General features: G+C 49.1%; 1 protein-coding gene across 6 annotated transcripts in view; it reads right to left on the reverse strand.

The window, feature by feature from the left end:
* Positions 1 to 14,897, reverse strand: part of MITF (melanocyte inducing transcription factor) — a 103,773-nt gene that overhangs the window by 81,771 nt on the left and 7,105 nt on the right. Inside the window, exon 1 of one of the 6 annotated variants that reach the window (XM_072044084.1) lies at positions 14,297 to 14,571. The exons of 4 other annotated variants lie outside the window; for them this stretch is intronic. The gene's annotated coding sequence lies outside the window, so the exon portion shown is untranslated. Of the gene's footprint in view, positions 1 to 13,461; positions 13,487 to 14,296; positions 14,572 to 14,897 lie in introns of those variants that run through there. One more of the 6 variants, XM_072044085.1, reaches the window with a different exon arrangement.

Below are 14,897 nucleotides of genomic sequence, written 5' to 3' on the forward strand. Positions count from 1 at the left end.
ACTTGCGTAAGAGCAGCAAAACCTTTCAGATACCTGCAGATGAAAGTAATGCAGAAAGTAAAGCCTCACATACGGGGCACTGAATGAGATGGGAAACCTGGTCTCAATTTCCTAAGCTACGGAGTGAAACTCTAGAGCCTCACTTCCATCTTTTAGTAGACAGTGTTATTGTTTAGCTTCAATATTTCTTTTAACTGTATTATTTCAACCTGAAAAAACAACTTTTGGTAGGGTAGAAAGCTGATTACCGACTCCCTCCCTCCCCATTCTAACATCAGCAGGTTTTTGAAGGTGTTTTATTTTTGTGAACTATGCCAAGCTGGGCAGCAGCTCTCTCTGATGCATCTCCAGTGCCTCCCAAGCCAGCCACGGTGGCCCAGAGCACTCTTCCTAACCTAACTTTCTTATGGCTGTGCCTCCATTGCACTGTGCAAAACTGGACCCCTGGCTGTAGTTAGGAATAATTGCTGCAAACAAAGTGTTGGCAGATGGAACAAGAACAATCACACAGCACTAAGCTGAGTCCTAGTGAGAAAAGGGAACGGCAAACAGAGCAAACCACCTCTGAATCTGTAGCTAAAGCTCTGAGCAGCTGAAAGCAGCACAGCTTTCTGACACCAGGTGAAGACCAGCACTCCCAGGGCTTCCTGCAGCACTTCATTTGTAAGTGACCACATGCAAGCGTTATCACACCTGGGAATAATTGCAACCTTTACTTGTTGTGCAACTGCAGAGAGCTGTCAAAGCCTCAGATTTTGAGGAAAGGGAAAAAAAAAAAACAAACTGCAAGTTACAGGGCCTGGCTACAGCACAACAGTTTCCCAGTGAGTTGAACAGCCAGGACAGCTCCAGCCTCCGACACTCACAACTGGTTTACTCACACTCTCATCCTTCTGCTTCCCACAAGTCATGTTCTGGTACTCGTTTTTTAAAGACATTTCCCCTCTTTAACATTTTTTTTTTAAAGTCTCTGTTTAAAAGCTGATGGTCCGCACGGGGCCATGCAGTAGTCGTGAAGTCCTTTTCCTGCTAAGCCATCTTCACAGCACCAGTCCGAAATACCCTTCAGTAACCCGTACATGTCAACAAGCTTTGTTACAGCCCAGAATGTTTGTTATAACAGTTATTTCACAAGCCTCTGGTGGGACTGTAAATTCTGGCAGTGTCAAATACATTTCCTTTTATTACAAAACCCGTTTTGAAGCCATCAGAAAGCTCATTTGTTAACTAACACTTCTATATTTAGATTACTTGGATTACAGATTTATTTTTTCTCCCTGACACTGCAGAAATGGAAAAAAAGAATAGGCAGGAGCATTACCACAGGCTCCCAGGCAATTTTTCAAATAATGGAAAAGGTTTAAGTCCCTGGAGAACTGGCCTGTTCCTCTGGATTTAAAGCAAAGTCCTGAACCACGACTTCCAGCTAAAACACTGCTCCTTACCTCGCCCCCCATCACATGGGAGAGCTGCCACTTGCCAAGCTTACCTGGGACTGGGACTTACCGTCAGCTTCAGGTCCCAAAGGGTCAAGGTGTTGCAGGGGCAGGGGCTGGAAATCAAAGGTGCTAAAAACCCACAAACACCTCCCCAGTAAAGCAGTGCCTAGCAGAACCAGACCAGGCTTCATTATGCATTCTGAGTACACCCACGGCTGGTTCATTACAGTAATACCACAGCGGATCTGAACTTTCATTTTCAGAGAGAAGCTTAAACAAATGGGACATCGTTTGTTTATTTTTCTGTTTGTCCAGCTGTCCTACTCCTAAGCTGTCAACAGAGTTTAAGCTCTTGCAGCCTGAGCAGGACTCGCACACACGGGGTGCTAACAGTGAAGCCACTGCATACGTGGCGAGGAGAGGACCACTCACCTTCTGACTCCCTCTTCTTCCCTGCTGAAAGCAAAACCACCACCTGCTCACCCCTCAGCCAAACCGAGAAGAGCAGAAGGTGCTTACAAAACACCTTCTCCCCCCCAGAGCAGCCTTTTAGCAGTACCAGGCTAAGCCGCTTTAACACGAATGCTCAAGTACATAATAAAATGGGCTCCGAGTCAAAGCACAGCCAACAGCTGATGAAGCAGAGATTTCAGTTACAAACAATACCTGTAGAGACCAAAGAAGCCTGCTGTATATGCAAAGGGGAACAGGGCCTGGCCTGACAGCAATCCCAATAAACATGACTGACAGGCTAATGACTGACTCCCCATGTAAAGCACGGCATCGTGCAGCTCTGCCGGGCACTCAGAGCCTCTGACTCCTTTGATTGAGCTCTGTCATCTCAGACGAGCCTTCCTCAGCTCTGGACTAACTGGCTCATTTGTCTACTCGGATAAATGATAGCCAAGCTTTTGATTTCTTGACTAAAACCTGCTCTGCAGCTGGAACTGATCTCAAGGCCTACCCAAACAGCTTGGTACAGATAAACCGGGGGAGGATTGCATATTAGTTCCCAGCTCTGTGGGTACTTTTTTTTTTTGGTGGTGGGGGGGCATTGTTCCAATAGTTTCTTAAAATTATGGCAGCAGAACAGAATGTGAAGCTGGGTGGCATGTAGCTGCCAACACGTCAAGCGTTCGCAATGATTCATTAGCCCAGGCTTTGATGAGTAGTGCTTGGGCTTGAAATGACTTGAGAATGAAGGAACGAGGCACCAAACCTGCCAGAGCTCAGCTGATGGGTACCCACAGTCCAGGTGCTGCAGTAAGCAGACAAATGGCCCACCATCAGCAGCCCATCTCCAATGGGATGGGCACGAGCCTGCCTCCTGCCTCTGCTCGGCTCCCCGGGTATCCAGTCCTTGGCAAGAGGATGCAGCAGCCCTGCTCCAGTCCCTTCGGTGTCTGTTTTGTCCCTGAAGCTGCCCGACCCTTTCTGATCCTCCTAATGCCATCTAGAACAAACAGATCCAGAAGTCAGCTGGTTGCTTAAATTCACTTCTTTCCACTAACCTGTATTATTAAGTTACACGTATTTAATTTTATCTTAACACAGGCAAGTATCTGGCCAAATGATGGAGAGGTTTTTTGCATCCTGAAGTCTCAAATGAACTGCTGGGGGACAGAACAAACTCAGTGAACAGCCATGGGCTGAGTACAACTCGAATGTTTCAGGGTTTGCACTCAATCACAGTTTAACTTCTGTCTGTGCTTTTTTCCAAGTGAAAACATTCCCATAATTTCACATACTTGAATCCTAACCTATTTGTCTGTTTTTCCTATTAAACCTTTTTCCAGGCTTCCATCCTCCCTTTAGTCAGAGGCCTTTTAGAAGTTTTTCTCAGATATGAAGTATAATTTAGTCTGTTACAGCTATTTCCAGATGGTCTCTAATGAGATGAATTTATTCACTTGCCATGAGCTTTCCAGTAGGGAAGAAATAAATGGAAGCAAGAGGAGATTCCTAAAGCAAGAAGCTCAGGAAGTATGCTCCTTCATTTCTTCTAATGAAATAGATAATTGGACCTAATTCACAGATACCAAGCACTCCCAGTGACTTCACCCTTGTCTCTAACCCAAGCAGCTTTTTCATGGAAAGAGGGCCACGCCACCAGCAGGTATTCAGACTGCTGGCACACCTCGCTGCAACCTGCTGCCCGAAAACCCAGGCATTAACATATGCAGGGCTTGGAGCAGGCAGCGCTGTTTTTATGACACATCATCTTTTCTGAGTTATCATTTTCCCTGCATCGCAAGGTATTTGGCAGAACAGCCAGAAGCCTGACTTAGGAAGAATTACAGAAGAGAGCTCAGCTTTGCTATCAGCGTGACCTTTTCCTCTGCAGAACCCTCTCCCTGGTGTGTGGCACGGCACAAACAACTGATGCGATTCCTTTGGAGCCTCTCCTCTTCTTTGGAAGGAGCTCCCTTAAGGCACCATCAGGCAGTCTGTGCGTGGGGACAGCCTGGAAGGTCAGGAGGCAGATCTCCAGGTTCGTGGCTACGACCAGAAGCCCCATTAAAGCCACTATTTTCCTGTTTTCGTTACGGCAGGTTTCTGTCACTTCTCCAAATGCGCTGCTTCCTCGTCATGTCACATCTTAGCTGAGGCTCTACATCTGTCCTCAGCTCTGCTGCCATCAATCTCTGGGCCACAGCGAATTGCCACCGACTGCCCAGCGAGACGGGGCCGGGATCCAGAACCACAGGCTCCTGAAACTTGAGAAGAAATGTTGCAAGCCAGTCGCCGGCTTCAGCAAAGCCAGGAGGATTTAATTCACAGCTTTTGTTAATCTGAAGAGGTCTGGGCAGCATCGGAGATCTGTCTGCAGGCTTTTTATACACGATGTTGGATGCAGGAAGTAAACAGGGAGGGATCTGCAGTGCACAGGGGTCAGACCCTTGCAAACCCCCCCCCAGGAGCACCACTTCACCAATGGAGAACCTCCTGGAGCAGCCTCCTCTCCTGGGAGTGGGACTCAGAGGTGGAAACCACATGATCCAAATGGACTGGGAGCAACTTTAAACGTAAAGGCTGCTGAGAAAGAGATCTAGGAATTGGGAAGGCAGAAAGGCAGCTGTCAGGTACCTGCACAGGATGCTGATGGGTGTTTTGACAGGAGCAAGGCAGCCGATGAGCTAGGGTCCTTCCTGTCGCCCTGGCATTATGGCCTCAACGTTTCCTCCTGTAGTCAGCTCTTTCTCCTGCCTTATTCTGTGCAGATGTGCTGCAAAGAAGCCTACCTCCTCGCTCCGTGCTCGCGTTGCACCCAGGCAGCAGCACCCAATGCTGGGCCCTGCGTAGGGCTCCCAAGTGTTACAGGGGGATAAATCACAACATGCAAAACAAAGCTGTTTATAGAGGACTTTGTTGTTGGAGCTTCCCAGATACACTGCTGGAAAAAGAACATCACATTGCATAATAATTTCCCTGACGTGTGCCAACTACAGAAGAATCTTCTTGAACCAGGGCAGCCCTGAAGTACCCCGTACCAAAGCCCGGGGTATACATACAAAGCTACTGGGGAGAAACAAGGTTTATATCCTGATTAATTGTTCTGGATGAAAATATGGGCTCTGACATAATGTAACAGCTATTTTGGCACAACTTTTGAGGAGCATGAGTAAGCAGCCTCTCCTAATTGATGTGCAGATCCTGGAGTGGGTAGTAACTGCATAATAGCTTCATGTTGTCTTCTGAAAGCTAACACAGATGTGAACCCTGTTAAACTAGTCCGCAGTCACCAGCACTGGCTACACGCTGAGACAATTTAATCCTGTTGCATCCATTACCTACATCTGCTGCCTCCCATGGAAAATGAAACTGTCCCCTATGGAAAATTAATTAACACAGGATGGCTCGGCCATTACAGCTGCAATCAATGCAAGGGATTCCGGGTCTGGATGGTGGCAGGAGGACAAAAACACCTTGGTTTACCAGGAGGACAAAAACACCTTGGTTTACCAGCAGCTGAGCAGCAAGAGCAGCCACGTGTGCTGTCAGATCACAGCAAACGTGTGCTGAGACACCTTAGCTTAGCCTGTGGTTAAAGATGTTTGTGTTAACATGCATTACATCATATTTGCCATGAAGCAGGACTTTGCACATAGATAACTAGTGCAGTATAGCTGACATCAGTAAATTATTACACGGAATTAACTAAGCTATGCATGAGCTGTAAGATGATTAGCTCGGTGAATCAGTGTATTTGGGATGCGATTCCTAAAGAACAAACACAAAGCTCGAGAGGAAAGCCCTGTCAGGTTACGAGAGTGCTGGCATTACTCCTCAAGAGATTCAGTACATTAAAAATCAATCATAAAAAGTCAAACTGAACTCGTTCCTTTCACTGAACATAAGCACGACACACGCCACGCTTCCTACTGGAACACTGGTTTCAAGATAGCAAAGTTCAGCCGCATACAACCCAGCCACAGGCCAGCCACCATACCATCACAAATCCCTCCTGCCTTGTTTTTTATAGGATCAGCAGTATGATTTACGTCCCATCTAACTCAAGATAACCGCAGGCTGCTGTGGAGGAGGAGCCCTACGCTCCCATGCTCTGTGTCCTCAACCCTCTGGGTTGGGTCTTCCCACTGTGACCACAGCACAAGTCAGTGCTCTACGCTGAAGGGATTTCATTTTTCTTTATAGCTTGTAGGGACCTTTCCCAGTGAATCAGGGAAAGATGCTGTAACTGGTAACTCCTTCAGCAGGGCAGGAGCAGGACCGTGCCTCGAGGCAGCCGCTGCAGGACATTAGGTGCAGCCCCAACCACACCCGTGGTGCACAGTCCTGCTGGCGGTCAGGAGATGAACTTTTACCCCAAATTACTGCTTGGAAGTAAAGAAGGTAAATAACAGATAACAAGATGTTGTTTTTTTCCTCTCCTTAAATCACTCAATGTTAGAAAAGACAAAGGCTTGGGTCCCCCATGCCTGTGCTATACAGGAGCTGGCTGGGGGAACACTGAGCCTCCAGCATCTCTACCTCTGAAATCCAGAGCACACAACAGCAAAGACTACAGGACTACAAACCTGTGGACAGTATTGCTTTGCAAATGCCTTTGTGTCCATGTTCTGAACTGGCACTCTCACGTAGCCCGATACCCAGTTTAAAAAAAGATGCCCAAGCAGCACTTTGTGCACACAGTGTTCACGAGGAGCAGGGAAAACCAAACCTGCCTCTGACCCCTGCAGCCACCCAAAACCTCTGGGCAGCAGGAACGAGTGCAGTTTCCCAGGGTATTTAGAGCCTGTACCTTCTATTGAGAGGCACCTGAAGCAGCAGCACCCATCGGGAAAGCTCTGCACGAGGCCGTTTTGCTTCACTGTGTGTTAGGGCTGCAGCCTGAGCACGGTGCTGGCAGCAGCAGCCGCCTGCTGTCAGTGCCTGCCCTCCCAGCTTCTCTCCACCGCATCCCACATACGTGCCAATAGCATGATGGAAGTGCTGGGGCCCAAGAAAACGAGTCAGCCTGGACAAATCAAGATGTTATCAGCACAGTCCTGGAAAGCACAGGGCCGTGGGACTTACCGCACATCCAGCAGAGCACGGGCCAGCTCTCGCTCTGACACTTTCTGGGGAAAATTCAAACTGCCTGCCTTGGAGAGAAGCAGCAGCACGCAGCTCTCCTCCGACGTTAGGGCTACTTAACAGCCCTCTAGCCAGAAGAGTTGGGTGCATGCAACAAGAGAAATCCCAACCCCATTACTAAATCCCCATTTAATTCAGAGCACTCCCCAACTACCCAAACACAGAGGCGAAGCAGCGCCTTCAAGACACTTCTCACTGAGACCTCGGCATCTTGCACAGCCCCCTCTCAACTGCACATAATCCAATTTCTGCACTATCCTGTTTCAATTTCTCGTTACTGAACGTCTTTCATGTTTTAATTCACATGACATGAGATTTGCTGCACCGAACGAGCACCTTTTGAACTCCCGAATAAAATGGAGGTTAATTACTAAACCAGATTTTTAAGCGAGAGCAAAACTCTATTAACGCCTAGAGCGATGCTAGAGCTGACAACTTAATTGAAGTGCAGCCCCGCAGAGTTAAACTGCCCCAGCAGCTCCACTCCAGCAGCAGCTCTCGTGGTGGAAACAGCCTCCCGGGATCCCACGCTGCCCCAGATCCCACTGGTTTATCTGATTTGCTCTGCCTGCCAGGGGTTTTCTCCAGCAGGTCCCCGAGCCACCCGCAAGAGCAGAGCGAGGCCTGGAGGAACTGCAGAAACCCCAGGAGCGTGTGGCCACAGGAATGGTGCACTCGTGCCTACGCATTAATGCAGCCAGGCATTCCCCAGCACTCAGCCTTGCTGCAGCCGTGTCCCTGCCTCCTGACACTTCAGACAGCCGAGCCCAGGTCCCACCAGCCCTGTTTGCTCCCAGACCCCGCAGCAAAACACTGCGGTGGGGCTCGGGGCTGGCCTCGTGAGCAGGTGCCCCAAGCTCTGCCGTGCCGCCTCTCAGCTGCCTCGTGCCCAGCACCAGGGCAGGCCCACGGGAGCCGCGGGGCAAAACGAGCTCTGGCTGCACAGCTGGAGGCAAAAACCTGCCTACACACAGCATTAATGTCCTGCCTGAGGCTGCCTACAGCTAAGCCTCACAGCACCCCTGGGAGCGCAGGTATCGCTGCCTTCTGTCTACCACCCAAAGCCACCCTCGTTCACACGAGAAAAGGCCAAAACAGCCACAGAAACACCAACATCTCCTCTATAAACTTCACATAAGAAGGATGGGTGCCTGCACTGGGCCTCAGGTTTCCCCAGAGCTTCTGGTGGCACAAGGGCACCAAGCCTCTCCCCCAGAAAGCACTGCCCGGGGAAAACACCCGTAACTTTCTGCCCATTTCTCAATAGTTTCTGGAAACGCAGAAGGAACAAAAACTGGAGCAGTAAACACGGTTTATTTTCCATGCTTGATGTTCTGCCACTGCCAGTCCACTGCAGTTACCAAAACATGTCAGAGCTTGACAACGGGGAGGAAGGAGCAATGCCCCCGAGAGCACCCAGAGGAGGCTGTGCCGCCGGCTCCCGCTCACTGCCACGTCTAACGCCAGCACACCGAGCAGGACTGCGGTGGCACGGCACAGCACCGGGCTCTTACTTGCTGTTGGCAGCCTCCTGAAAGACTTTCACTCCACTGCTGCACTTCTTTTACCCTGGAAGGCACCTCTGAAGTACTCCAATACACTTTTCTTTTCCAGTGAAGGACGTATTCTCTAGTATCTCCAGCTTGGTGGTCCTTGGAGCTGCCAAAAACAATTCATGAGCACTGAAACACAGCCCTAGAAACCTGCACGATGCATCCAGTGCAGGAGCAGTGCTGAGTAAAGCTCAGGTACCCAATTCCACGTGGGATTTGCCAAGTGCCAAGCACAGAAGCAGTTACAAAGAGGCCCAGAGTGTGCAGCGTGCTAGGAACAGATTCTAGATTTATCTCCTCGGCGTGAAATGGCCGAAGTTCACATTTACTATTTTCCCAGCAATTTTGACTTCAGCGTATGAATTCACAACAGACAAGTCAGTGCTGGCGCATCAAAGAACTGGAATATTTTAGTCAACAGCCCCGTGGAATTATTACACATGCTAAGCAGCTCCGATAACATCGCCGGTGGTGAACGTTTGTCAGATGCTTTGCAGCACGCCACCCAGGCACCGTGCAGCACCCGGCATCTCTGCATCCAAGCTGAAACACTCACTAAATGGAGCACCACGTCGTAGGGGGCTTTGCAGCTTGGCCACAAGGAAGAACAACAGAGGGAAATCTGGTCTGTGTCAAACAAGGTGGAATTGAAGCAGGGAAGAAAGCCTGGCGAGGCAGACAAGGGCGATGAGGCCTCAATGATTGTGTACAGCCACTGGGAAAAAAGTGTGAGAACTCCTGGAAATAAGCCTGCTGTAAATTTTCAGAACCCTTCCACTAGGCCCGATACGAGACTCACAGTGGATAGCTCTGATGCAGAAAGCCCCAGCCAGACACAGCTCCTTCGCCAGAGCTGCACAAGAACTCGCTGTCGCCACAGCGAGTGTGCAGGGAACCCTTTTAATGGCTTAGGCACGTGAAAACCTGACTACTTCGCTCTCAAATGCCTACAGTTTTCCAGTGCTGAGAACGTCACCTCTTTCCTTCATCTCACTCAAAGTAAAATACAATAAGATGAGCCAACAGCATCAGGACATCAGGAACTAAACGGGCGGTTAACACTTGGGGAAAGAAGTCCCACTGATAGTGCTCTTCCCGTGTTAAGGAGCCTGTGGCAAAGTTTAGACAGCTCTGTATCACTTGTCAAAGTCAATGCATTTACCTTTTCCTAGTGGGATTTTATTTTTTTAGCCTTCTCTTTCCTAAGTAGTATTTCACTGGAAGCGTAATGTATTAAAGTCAGTGTCAGGCTGCGAGGCACACCAGATTTAACAGCCTGCCATGTGCTGAACACTCTTCTTCCAGTCCACTGGCGTGTGTAAGCCATTTGGTGAAACTTCAGCACAGCTCTCACTCCTAGGGTTTGCTGGGTCAGGGACAGAGCACTGCCCGCTGCTGTCATCACCGGGCTGCAACAGGCTTAAACCCACGCGTGCAGAACTGACTGCCTCTTGTAGGATTCTGAAATCAAGAATACATTGAAGTGTTTTGCTGAACTGCAGTGTATTCAAGGAAAGACTTGAAGCATAGGTTTTAGCATGTGTTTAAGTAATTTCTCCTTCAAAGAAGTGCAGACACCAGCCCTGAATGCCTTCCTTAACTTGCAACACCCACCGCACAGAGGATTCGAAGCGCACAAGAGAAAAAAAAAGCTTACAGCGGGCATTTGCTCAGGGAGAATGCTTTTGAGAGAGACTGTACATCACTTAATGTTTTGTTTACTTTTAAGATTCCAAACAAGCTCAAATTGCTTCAAAAATTCCAGGTCATAAACCATCACTTACTGAACTCCCTGAATTTTAACTCAAATTCTCATCTTAATCAAACAAGACGGCAAGACACAGAAAAGAGCCTGTTACCAAAAACTTAGATAAAATCTGGTTAAATTATCCAGATGGTTTTCATTCCACAGAAAATACTAAACCAGCAGTTTGCAGAGCGCAGCATTCTCTAAATGCACAAAATACAGAGAAAACAATGCACAAGTGGAAAGTGCAAACGCTGAGCCAGTTACATTTTTGTTCCAGCAGAAATGCAACGCGGTCAGTACAATCTTGCAGCTCTACAGCACCCGTCCTTCTGCTACAAAGGGTGCTCTGCCATCTGCAAAAGTTCCTAGTGACATGCCCACAGTTCCTAATTTCACTGCTTGTTTTTCCCATGCTGTACAGAGAAGGGAGGAATTGCATTTCCATCGCAGAGTCCCCAAAGCCAAGCATTCCTCATAGCCCTGCGTGAAGCCAGACAGCACCCACTGGATGTCTTCTGTTCTTAGGATGAGTCTGCACGCCAGCAGCCAGATTTAGTCTTTATCAGAAGCCCTTAAATACAGGGAAGACTGCCTTGGAATAAATAGTGGTTACAGCATTTTAAGAGCTGTGAAAGTCCTTGCCACAACTAGGTAAATAAACCCACTGAAAGAAAAATGAAGACAGATCCTGCAATTTGCTGCACTGTTATTTTATAAACCTGGTATTCCTTGGTGCAAAGGGGTTACTTTATGGATGGGAAACACGCATCAGGTAATTGTATGAATGACAGCACCTGCAGTGATTCAAACCCATCACAGCAGAATCAGAAAACTGACCAGAAAGATCAGCACCAGCCAAGCCATGGAGAAAAGCTCTGTCCCACGGAGATCCTGCACCTCAGCACAACTCCTGCAAGCTCCTTCGTTAGAAAAGCGAAGTGAGAGGTAATTAAGTCTCCTCCACAAAAGACGGCTCCTTCGGCAAGACGGCAATTAGTGCCTGCTCCAAGGCACCTCTCCCGAAGCACAGGAGCTGCGAAGGCAGGGTGGCTCTCCACAGCTGACAGCTTTGGGGAAGGCTGAAAGGGTGCAGGGAACCCCTCCGGGGCCTTGCAGACACCCAGCAGCAGGCAGCAGCAGGCCCCTGCGGCCAGCGCCGTCTCTCTGCACACTGACATCTCTGCCCACAGCAGCGCTGAGCTGCAGGGCAGCTCCGGTACTCCTCACATCCACCTTCTTCACCAACATACACCCTTCAGAGAGGCTTTCTGAACACCATTTCCATTAAAATCCTTGCCCCCCGCAGCAGCACCTGGTTCCTATAATGCTACAAATGCCTTGTGTCCCTCCAGCTGCCCGTGCCACAGATGTCCCCGCTGCTCAGGTGCCACGCAGCTCCCTGCATCTCACACTGTGACCCCAATTGCAGGGATTTGGACAAGTGCCTCTGAGAAACAGATGGAGCTGAAAAGGATCTAATTTGTGAGAGCATCCTCCCTGCTTCCTGGTAGAGCCGTCTCACTACAGAAAAATTATCTTCTGGAGCAGGATGAGCACAACTCCAGGTGAACGCTCACTCCCCTGTACTACCAGGCCACTCCTGCCCCTTACAGTTCAAGGAATATTACACAAGGCAAAATGAAGTAGCTCCTGCAGCAGAGACACCTCAGAAAGCCCGTGGTTTATTGGTTTGGACCCTTCCAAGGCGTGGTTGACACTTTCAACCCCGTATTTTGGGACAGACAGAGATAGGAATGGAACCCAAATGGGAGCAGGGAGATGCTGTACCAATTGCTCTTCCCCAGAGCAGAACTGTCCAACACCAAGAAAGGTTTAGCAACAGCTCCCCTGGAACAAACTAACAAGTCTTTGAGGGACAGCATTAAACACGACTAGCTTTGGTGCCCACAGTACACAGCCTTCTGCCCCTCGCTAGCTGCCTCAGGCAATATTCAGGAGCCTTTGGGCAGCCCCATCCCATGGGACACGTCCCTGCCCGAAGCAGGGGGCTGGGCAGGATGACCTCTAAAGGTCCCTTCCAACCCAAACCATTCTCCACAGCCACATCTTGCCCCTGCGCTCTGTGAGGAACCTAGACGCCTACCTCACTTTTTTAATTTTTCCCCCCTTTCCTTAATTCCACTAGGCAGCAGAAGACACAAGAATGAGGTGATGCAACGCCAAACCAAAGATCCCCTTCTGAATATAGCCCTAGGTGCCCAACAGGATGTGACAGGTGGACAGGCAGGCGAGCAGAACAGGAGGATGAGGTCACAAAATAAGCAGTTGCAGAGTATACTATTAATCTTAAATTCCAAACCCATTATGCACCAGGCTAACAAACAAAGGAGCAGCTTAACAGATTTACAGGCTGCCTTCTCAAAGGGCGGAATAATTATTTATCAGATAGCCAGCCTCGTCTTACAACAGCAATAAATAAAGAAGTAATCCCCACAACTCTTAACTACGGCCACGTCTCCGCCAGGCAGACCAACATCTGGGACGTGCCTCTGGCTGGGCTGAGCTTAGGTAAGACTGTAAATATTTGGTACAAATAAAATAAAGCTTGCTAGATGGAGCAGAAGCCCAGACATGGTAGTTAATGGCATCCCAGGGGACCCACAGTGTGGGCCCCGCACTGCCCTGTGCTCATCTCAGCCCAGCTTCCAGCAAGCAGCCCAGAGCTGGATTTTGCCTTTGGTTTTCTGTGAGATCCCCTCCCCTCCTGCATGCTGACAGACCCTGGTATCATTCTGGTTTCATCCTCTGAGGTTGTAGCTGTTATTTATTTAGGGTGAAGTCCACCAACACTGTAACGAGGAGTTTGTTTTGTCCCTTCACCCTCTGTATTCCTGGTTTGGCTCTAGAACCACGTATTATCAGGCAGGGCCACATTTTGGAAATGCTTTTCCTGGGTAAGTCTTGTTGTATAATACACACTCCCCTTCTTGATTTAGAGAAATCTCAAAGAACCTCGAAAAGAAACAGCAAATATACATACAACAGGCCTAGCCAGGCTCTCCCAAGCCTTTCAGTGATTCCCTTTCATCTCCTCAGCACTCCCACAGCCTCCCAGCCCGGAGCTCCAGGAGCACAGCCCCCTCGTGCCCGTACTCCTCACCTCACGCCATCTGGCAGCTTCCACAGCCTGCTCCCATCTTCTCGCCCTGCCACAGCTCACAGTTGATTCAGCTCCATCCCAAACCCTCTAGCTGTCTCTTTCTCCTCCAGAAAGTCTCAGTGATTCCTATTTTGTGCGTGTGTTTACATGTCAGGACAGGATGGCTGGGAGTAAGCTTAGTAAAGGTCGTTAATCATTCCTTTCTCCCTTCTCTGCAGCATCCTTCATTCAGGACATTCCAGTGGTTCCCACTTCTCGTTGCTCCTCTGGTTTCCCTGATCCCCGAGCCCCTGCCCTGCCAGGTTTCTGCCCTCCGTGGGGCAGTTTGTGTTGTGACGTAGGGCGCAGAGAAGCAGTGGTGTCCCCGCATCCCAGCCACACTTTGAAGCCACGTTAGGCATCTTTCATTGGCCTAACGCTTGGAGACACAGCAAACTTGGCAAGCTCCCAGCGTCGAAAATATCTCAGAGCTGATTAACGTCTTCCCATACACCCAAAACACTAATTTTCCCCATGTAGAATCCTTTTCTCTCCAAATTTATCCCAAGTAAATTCTTTCATTTAACAACAGGCCAAAGCAGGCAGCTAATTTTTGCATCCACACCAGCAAAGCCTGTCAGTGTGGCATTTGCAGACAAAACCTGTGGCTCACGTTGCTGTCCTGTCTCTCCTCTTCCCTCTGTACAGCCGGTCCCACAGCACGGCCTCAGGAGGCCAGACCTCCCAGCACACTCCACATGAGCCACACAAACCCACTGATGCACAGCAGCCACTGAAAGCAGCAGATTTAGACAGATCTTGGTTCATTTTGTAACAAAATAGAGCTGGTACGTACCTGTGGGACTAGATCAGGGTTTTTTGGGAAGTGTTTACGAAGGATGACTGCAGTTCTTCCAGGAGATTGCCACATGGTCTCCAACGCGACTGTTTTCCTTAGCTGAAATATCCCCACACAATAGAGACTGCAGGATCAGCCCCCAGCTGCCTGAAGCTGAGCCTCTCACAGCCCAGGTAAGAGGAGAAAAACCCAGACATGGCTTCTGAATGCTCTTTTCTCCGAGTAACACAGCACTCACAAAACCAACTCCATGCGCCTGTAGATAGACATCTCCTCAAATTGTAGGAGAACAATCTTCATGGGAACGGATTTAAAAAAAAACTTGTTTACTGCTAAAGGCTGCTAATTACAATATTAAAATACGAGCCCGAACCCTGCATTAAACTCGCATTCTGTTTTACATAGCAGCACACGTAACAATCATCACAGTGAGCAGCTCTGCTGGCTCACGCTGGAAGCTGTAATTATATCTGGCTGCAACACATTTTTGCCCTTCAACCTGCCAGTCCAGTCCACACAGCAGCTGCTAGCAGCAGGTCAGGGCGGGGGGAACCGACAGGATTTCTACAGAACCACTTACCACCGAGGGAAAAGGGAC

Source organism: Anas platyrhynchos, chromosome 13, assembly GCF_047663525.1.
Source record: "Anas platyrhynchos isolate ZD024472 breed Pekin duck chromosome 13, IASCAAS_PekinDuck_T2T, whole genome shotgun sequence".
Lineage (NCBI taxonomy): Eukaryota > Metazoa > Chordata > Aves > Anseriformes > Anatidae > Anas > Anas platyrhynchos.